Here is an 8,938-nt window from a genome sequence, read left to right as displayed (position 1 = left end):
ACATCATGTCTAAATAATTGAGGTAATTAGACTAAGTCAGCAGTTTGGTCTGAGGTTGGACATCATGTGTTCAACATGTACATTGACATCTGCAGACGTACATACGTACTAGTGATGTGTCTGTCACACATACTGAGGGACATTTGAGAGGCAGACACACTAATCTATACAGACAGATAGGTAAGGTATACGATTATGTACATGGGGATGTTCGTAACTTCTGAGATTGCAACAGTTTGGTTCAGGGTGAAACTTAGTGCCAGTGATGAAGAATATAGATGGAAGAAAATTGTCCCAACCTGCATGTTATTTCAACTGGTTTGCGGTCATTGATGGGGCTACCCCCCCGCCCCCAGGATCAAAGTTAATAGTGCATTTACATATATGATTTTTAAAATTATTTTTATTATTACCAGCGGCATTGTACCCGTGGTGCTATTGTACGATAGCATGAGAAGTAGAACTTGTCTGCCACCACTATCCCATTTGTAAACTACCATTTAATCATGCATTGTGCAGGTAATAATTTGAGCCAACATGCGAGGCATGAAGGGAAGAGCATGTATTTGTTTGGGCCTGTCAAGCATGATGAAATTCATACAGCAGTAATGAACTGCAGCCTTCACACTGTAGCATCGTCTGCTAGCAGTAGAAATTTCGTAATGGCAGCATAACCACTTCCAAAAATGGAATATGGCGGCAGGGATGAAGAATTCGAAGAATAGAGAGGCTAAAATCACCTAGCATACCTCACAACATCTGAATACGGACATAAAATTGTGCCTAGTAGATAGTCAGGTGATGTTTCTATCCATTTGCCAAGTTTGGTGGCGATTGGGCCTGTGAAGACTGAGGAAAATCCGCCCTCCTGTGCTGCAACATCGATTGATTGGACACAGGACGTGCATTATATAGTAGGATTATTATTATTATTATTACTATTATTATTATTATTATTATTATTATTATTATAGATGAACCTTTACTGTTTGTCACTGATGTGGGCTTTGGTTGATTCTGGTCCATATCAGACCCTTCCTCTGTGTTCTGAACGGACCAGTGGAACCAAAAAGAACCTCCTTCTACTGTTTGGATTAGTGAATTAGTGAAATGAATCCACCCGTCACAGCACTGACACATGTGATGCTGGAGGAACAAACACATTTGTGATTCATCATGAGTCCTGACATTAAATTTGGGAAAGGCATCACAGTCCACTAACCCAGTCCATGGAGGGTCCTCCATGGGTTACGGGTACCTCTGGTTCTGAATCACAGAAAAAGAGCTTCTTTTTGTTGTCTCCATTTTTACTTATTATCAGCTATTGTTCAAAAGGCGTGTGACTGTAGAGAGAAAATACTGCATTACTCTGATGGATACAGGCGGAATTATGGGATGGTGGCAGATGACAGGAAGAAGAATATGTGAATGGAATAAAGCACAAGTGTAATATGTTGAATAATTTAGCACCCACATCTGAAAACTGGCTCATTTGGGAAGATTAACACATGTGGCAAATCACTGTGTTCTGTCAGTGTTTTCCAGTTCTGAGCCGTAGAACCATGAAGAAGTGCTGTTCCATATCTCCAATGGGATGTCTTCTTTATGACAGCCCTTTTTTCTTCCCTCCCCTGCGCAGTTCCTCTAAAAATAAGAAAGGATGCATTTGTTATCCAAAGGGACTGAGGGCCATTGTGCTACATTTTCCTCTCTGGTCTTATCTCGCTCATTCAAATTCTGCCCCGACAGCAACTTGTGAATCTGTCTTAGTTACAGATGGAAACACATTTCTGTAAGTTGCACATCATGACAACCAGAGCCGCTGCTGGACTGGAGATAAGTGTGTCCTGAGTGACACCCAGAGCCGACTAGCCTCAGATTAGGTAGAACAAATATGCATGTTCAGTGGATTGTACTTAGAATGTGTGTTTGTTACCTCTGCCAGGAGGTATTGTGATTGCTTTGCTTTGTTTGTTTGTTTGTTTGTTTGTTTGTTAGCAACTTTACGGGAGAACTATTCAACCATCTTTACAAATTGTACCCACAGATAGGCCTAGGCCCTGGGATGACCCATTAAATTTGGGCCATGTAGGCCAACGTTCAAGGTCACAGGCAAGGTCACAAAATCTCAATTTTCCTATCTCTCATCATTGAGCATTTTCGGAACTTCATAAAAATTCAAAATGACTCCAATTAGCCTCTAATTTGATACACATATATAGCTTGTAACAATATCTTGTATCTGGCACAAAATTGTCCGCATCCACTGTGGAATGTGGACTCTGTGGACATTTCAATTTAACATTGAAAATCCCATTTACAACATATTTTTCATTATAACTCAACAAATATTGATTGGAATTTAATAGAATTTGACATACACATGACTGGTACCAAGCTTAAACTTTTTCTGCTGTATGGAACAACCTTGAAACTGTTTAATTTAAAAAGAAATAGTTGATCCACACATGCACACTGTCGGGGTGCTCGGTGGAGGTTTGCGTTCTCTGAACACTTGTTGTTGTGTTCCACCACTTTTCTAGAACTCTGTCCTCTGTGTCGTCGCTGTCGTCCCTTTGATGGAATGACTCCCACCTGTTTCCAACCTGTCCTCCAGCAGAAAAGGAGCTGATGAAGAGCGTCTCACACATGAATCTGCCACCGGATGCAGCCTTGATCCACGGACGCAGATATGTTTCCAGGAGGAGGTGGACTTCAACAGCTCCTCCCCCCTTCTCCTCTCCTCTCTTCATCTCAGACAGAAACCATGTGCTGGAGAAGCTGTTGTCTTCTTAAATGGTACAAATGAAACAAAGGAAATAGATCCAGGCCAACCTTGACACTGACTTCATCCTCCTCAGACCCCAGACTGAATCCTCCCCATCACAGACCTCTGTCTTATTAGTTATCTTCGTCATTCCTGCTGCAGCTCTGCTTTTTAAACACATCAGAGAATATGAATCATTTAGACCGCCGTTTCCTGTGAAACAACCTTGGGTTTTGTTCGGTTCCGTTTCTTTGGGTCAGTTTGTATTAAAGCTGAAAACAGGTGGATGTTTTACTCTGTCATGTGACTAAAGTCCAACTGTCCAAACACTCTGCAGGATCAAACAGTTCTAAAAAAAAATGATAAATTAAAAAAAAAGATTTAAAAAATTGTAATTTAGGTGCATTTAGACCAGAAAACTGATGCATTCTCTTCACAATAAAAGCACAGCACATTTCAAGTCATCATTTACTATATGCTGTGTGTACAATACATGGAAAAAAAGGTATCGTCTTTATTCACTCTGAAATTTTCTGTATTTGTTATTTTGTTTTCATTATTTTGATTTTAATTTCTTTTATTTTACTTTTTCTTTGATGCATTATAGTATTAGTAATTTTCATTAGTGTAATAAACGGAGTGTTTGCTCTTTATCCATATAAATATTCCAGACCTTTTCCTTGACCTCATGTTTGGTTGATTGTACCTGTTGTGTGTAGAAAAGTTCATTTTAATAAATGTATGATTGAATGAATGAAAATAAAAGGATCAAACCACTCTGACTCCATGCGGGCTTTAGAGTCAAACACACTAGGATTCATCTGACTGATAACGTTATTGTTTCTATATTTAACCTTTCCACCATTAACTCTACTATTATCCTCTGCTTTTTTAATGGAAAGCAGGTATTTTCCTGTGTTTAACTTACTAATTATGTAGAAGTTCATTAAAGCTCACATTACATTTGAAGGTTATGTCAAAACAGACAAAACTGAAGAAAAACTGACTTCCTCAGAAAACATATAATGAACTCAATATCCAAACACGCATTTACAGCTGAACTCCGTAGGTTTTATTGATGTTCAGGAACATGACATTATTTTCATGTTCACTGCAGAGTCTCTGAATGTCCAAATGAGTCCAATCTAATGCACAGAAATGGAATTTTACATGAATTATTTAACCCTTTAATAACTAGAACTACTCCCAAATGACAGCAATTAACATTTTTCAGTGAAAATCAGGTATTTTTTCATATTTTTAATTTATTCATGTAGCTGTTCGTAAAATCTCAGAAAAAATTCAAAGGTTATTTAATCAAACTAAAGAGAACACTGAAGCAAAACGAGACTTTTTCAAATAATTATAAATGAACATCTACGACCATTGACCCATGAGGGTTTTACTGGTGAATTGATGTTGTAGAAGATGACTGCGTTTCCACAGTAACTACAGAGCCTCTGAACGTCTGATGACCATGAAAAGATCAATAACTATATTTTACCTCAATTCTTCCAATTTATTGATTGGATTAGTGGATCTACAGGTATTTAACATGTTAGATGAGTGGGTGTTTTTGGACGCTGGTGACTGTTCAGGTCTTGGACTGTTTGGTTTGATCAATGTATTGAAAAGAAACATTTTAGATCAGTAGATGCATTGGCTTTAAAGCTTTAAATTACCAAGATGCAATTTCCATCATCGAATTTAGCACTGAAGAGATGGAAGGATTGTTGATTAAAGGGTGATATTGTCCTTTAAAAGTGAGTAAACTGTAATTAATCAAGCAGGGCGTAGACTTTGACTCCAGACGTCCCGGTGTGTCAAGACACTGTGTGTGATTGGACGAGACAACCGACAAATAAAAACAGCTTTTTCACACTGTTCAACACAAGCAGCAAATTAGACAGAAATTAAAACTAATGAGCAATTACCCCACCAATGAACTTCTATTAAGGCCTTTTCCCATCGCTCTCAAATGGAATCTGAATTTCTATTTATTTAATCTGAATAAATATGGCACTTGTTTTTAGTTCCTTAATCTTTCATTGAGCTCCCCGCGAGCTGCAGAGAAATGGGCCTTCGCTTTCTGTTGTGCATCCGGGAAAATAACTCCTAATCTCCAGCTCCTCCTGAAAGAATGGGAGTGCAGTGTGTACACAGACAAACATATTTCAGCAGAATCCAAACATGGCACCCACTGCTGCCTCCGTTTAATTCAACATTCATAAATACTTTATTTACATGCAGTTTTCTATTGTGAACCTCCCTTGCATATCTTATCTTTGTGCCATATTAAAGCTATTAACCCTTTAGAGTCCTGTTGCACTCTGCTTGAACCAACTGCCTGTCCCCCACCCCCCCATGCGAAGGCCTTTCACTGCAGGACTGAACAGGGTACGTTAACAAAGAACAATCTAACAATATAATCAATAATTTACTGGACGCCCAGTCCTGACAGCAGAGGAGGAGCAAAGGATCAGGGCTTTGGTGGAGGAACCCAGCTTTGAAACTAATACATGAACTCAAATATATCTGTAACTGTTGGTTTTTAATTAACCTGTTTGATATTAAAAATCTGAATTATATTTATGGACGTGCATGTGATCCAACACACTGACTGAAACTAGACCCACAAAAAGCATCTGAAGAAGACCACTACCCCCACCTACAGCTCACTACCTGTAAGAACATAAGCCACTACACGACCTTCATTATGGTCTTAACATAAAAGTATGGCCCCTCCCCTCCCTGACACACAGGAAGTCAGACACAACACCAGGCTGTAACTGGACACCAAAGTCATACATGAAGAAGAAAACACACCAGAACAGTGTGTTTGTGCAGGACTGAAGCTGTTCACTCTGCATGCCCATGGCCCCGTTTAACTCTTCTGCGCTGTGGAATATTTGATGAGTGGTCTGTGGAGACAGTTTGAATACTTTGAGGAAGACACTGTCCGCAGTAATAGATAGGAAGAGGCATCTGAAGCATCATAACAGAATAAAGCCAGTACTGATGGGCTGATTATGCAGATGAGCGCCTGGCTTTCATCACTCACTAAATGGTGATCTTGTTACACCACATAAACATGAAGCTTATTGTCTAGACCTCTCCATCGGCTCTGTTGGTTCACATATGTCTGCCTACATCAGAGCTGATAATGACACAAACAGATGCTTATCTGTTCGCTGCACTCAAAGGCCTGTCCTCACTTCGTCCCTCGGTCTGTTTTATGTCCCAGTATCTAAGGACAGGCTTTGATGCCATGTCTGAAACTGTGGACATGTGACCTACTGTTGGAAACTGACACTATCATTGAATGAATGAATGAATGAATGAATGAATGTTTTTATTTTTGTGTCTTGCATACAGACATGCCCAGCCCTTCCATGGGCTTATAAGACACCATAAATACAAACCAAAGATCAAATACCATACAATAGGCACAGTATATAAACAAAACAAAATACTGACCTGTTTAAACAAACATATCTGCCGCTTTTTCCAGGCTTTACAAACAAATAATGCTAATTTAAATACATTTGAACTAAACAACCATTTCATCTTGTCATCATCAGTGCTCCAGAACAGATCAGGATTTCGGATAAAAATGACATCAAACAAAGAGGCTCTCAGTTCATCATATAGAGGACAATACAAAAGAAAATGTGACTCATTTTCCACTTCCCCCAAATCACACAGTCCACTAAGTCTGTTTTCTTCTGGGGTTTAGGTAAATCTCCCAGTTTCTAACTTAATAATACAGATAATATGAACCACTGCAGGGTCATTAGTTTATTGGTCCTCAGAGAGACGAGTGTGGGTTCCAAAAGTCCAACTGTACAATGCAAGAGTTTTCTGGAGCCCAGAGTCAGGACTAAACAGGTGAAGCTGTGTTTCAGTTCCATGAGCTAAACTGTGGAACAGTGAGACAGACCTCTACTGGGACAGTGTTTAAGTCTAGACTGAAAATGGCTCTGTTCAACTGATAGGGTTCTATCTGACCTTTGACCTTTTACTTTATTTTAACTGATTATCATTTATGTTTTATAGATTATGTTTCAATTGTAATTATGTGTTTTTAATTTGTCTCTTTTCCATTTTTGTAAAACACTGTGAATTACCCTGTGTATGAATACTGTATGAGTACTATACTAATAAATCTGCCTTACCTTTTAAACCACAGGTGTCAAACATGTGTCCTGGGGGCCCAATCCGGCCCACTAAAGGGTCCAGTCCGGCCCGTGGGATTAATTTGTGAAAAGTAAAAATTGCACTGAAGATATTAATCATTTTAGTTCAGGTTCCATATTCAGATCAATTTAATCTCAAGTGGGTTGGATCAGTAAAATACTATCATAAATAACCTATAAATACTCACAACTCCAAATGTTTCTCTTCTAAATGTAAACATTTTTATGTCATTTTGCACCCCCCCCCCCAAAAAAAAAACACTAAAAACAAACAGTCATTTCACAAAAAAAACACAAATAACCTGAACAACCAGGAAAAAATTTGAAATATCTGAAGTATAAGTTTACCAATATTCTGCCTCTTTATTAAATGTTTTGTGTGTTTGTTGATCCACTGTGATCTGCAAGTTGTAATTTACATGTGTAAATGATAAACTGAGACATAATATTGTTGAAATTGCACTTAGTTTTCTTAAGAATTTCAGTTTGTTCATGTTATTCACATTGTTTTAAAGGATAGTTGGTAGATGCAAACATTGTCATCACATAATTTTACTTTTTTTTGCTCTAAAACCATTGAAGAAAATTTGGAGTTGACATTATTTGTATATTATTATGTTATTTTTTCACTAGTTTGGCCCACTTCAGATCAAATTTGGCTTTATGTGGCCCCTCTGAAGTAAAATGAGTTTGACACCCCTGATTTAAACGAACAATGCTGCCCCCTGGTGTCCAAACTGGGAACTACATGTATTAATGCCAGTCACTGCCCTCCTCCTGTAATAATAGAATAGAATGCAAAACGTGAGTGATCCTCAAGATGACCCTCCACAAGGAGGTCAGAGAACAGGCCAGCTGCAGATGGCTCCAATATGAAAAGGGGAGATCATTCCCACTAAAGTGCACTGGAAGCTGACAGTAGTCAAGTGGTCGCTCCTCTGAATTCAGAGTGAGCCACTGAGGAGCACTCCCGGGGGGTCAGGGTCTGGTCTCAGTCCTCCTCCGGTTAATTGACAGTCTCTCTGAACCCCTGCTTCTCGCATCAGATCAAACCTCATTCAACTGGCACAATAAAAGCCAGCAGGGTTACTAGAACTGAGCTCAAGTATTTAACAATGACTGTTCATAAGTGCCACACATCAGTGACAGATTCTCACGTTACATAACATTCTCTATATCTGTGAAAGTTGTGTTTTTTTTCCTTAATTTTGACACCACATTAGTTTTCAGTTCAGAGGGAATTTTTGGAATGGCAGTGAGGAATAGAACAAATGTATAGCACACAAGTCTGCAGAAATGTTAAGGGTGACGTCATCTAAAACATACAGATATGAGTGATTCAGAGGAACTGACGCAAAAATTAAAGATGAAGAATAGACGAGGAATTCCTGAGTTTGTGTTAGTTTATCATGATATTTCCCTCACAGTTAACGACCAAATGCGTCTTGTAACTGAAATGAGAGCCTACCTTCAGCTTCTGTTGATCAGGTGAGAGGATGCACCTGTGGTTCCCAGCTGAGGGTGGGTGTCCTGGGTGGGCGGAGTTATGAGGAGGATGACCCCTCCCCCCTCCATTCATTTGATTTAATCTAAGTCTTTGGGTTTTTATATCCAGTGACTGATTGATTTTTGTTTTTTGTCTGTTTGATAGATTTTAGTGGATGGTGAACAGGAGCAGACCGGGGCAAAAACAGCCCCTGGATCTGTACCAGACCGTTCCAGTCCAAACCACAGTCATGTGTTACTGGTGAAACTACTGTATCATCTGTGTTACTACAAAGGTCCAAAGGCTCATCTGTGTGTGTGGAGACCATTAAAGGACTGTGGAATGTTGGACCCCAGGAACTATATGGTAATAGACTGGAGACCAGAAGACCAGGGTCAGCTCTAAGAGACAGACACCAGAAGACCAAGGTTCAAGGTTACTTTATTTATACCCATGGGTAGATTTGTTTTGCAGGACCAGTACCAGGAT

Source organism: Sphaeramia orbicularis, chromosome 5 (assembly GCF_902148855.1).
Source record: "Sphaeramia orbicularis chromosome 5, fSphaOr1.1, whole genome shotgun sequence".
Lineage (NCBI taxonomy): Eukaryota > Metazoa > Chordata > Actinopteri > Kurtiformes > Apogonidae > Sphaeramia > Sphaeramia orbicularis.
Note: the sequence above shows the minus strand (reverse complement) of the source record.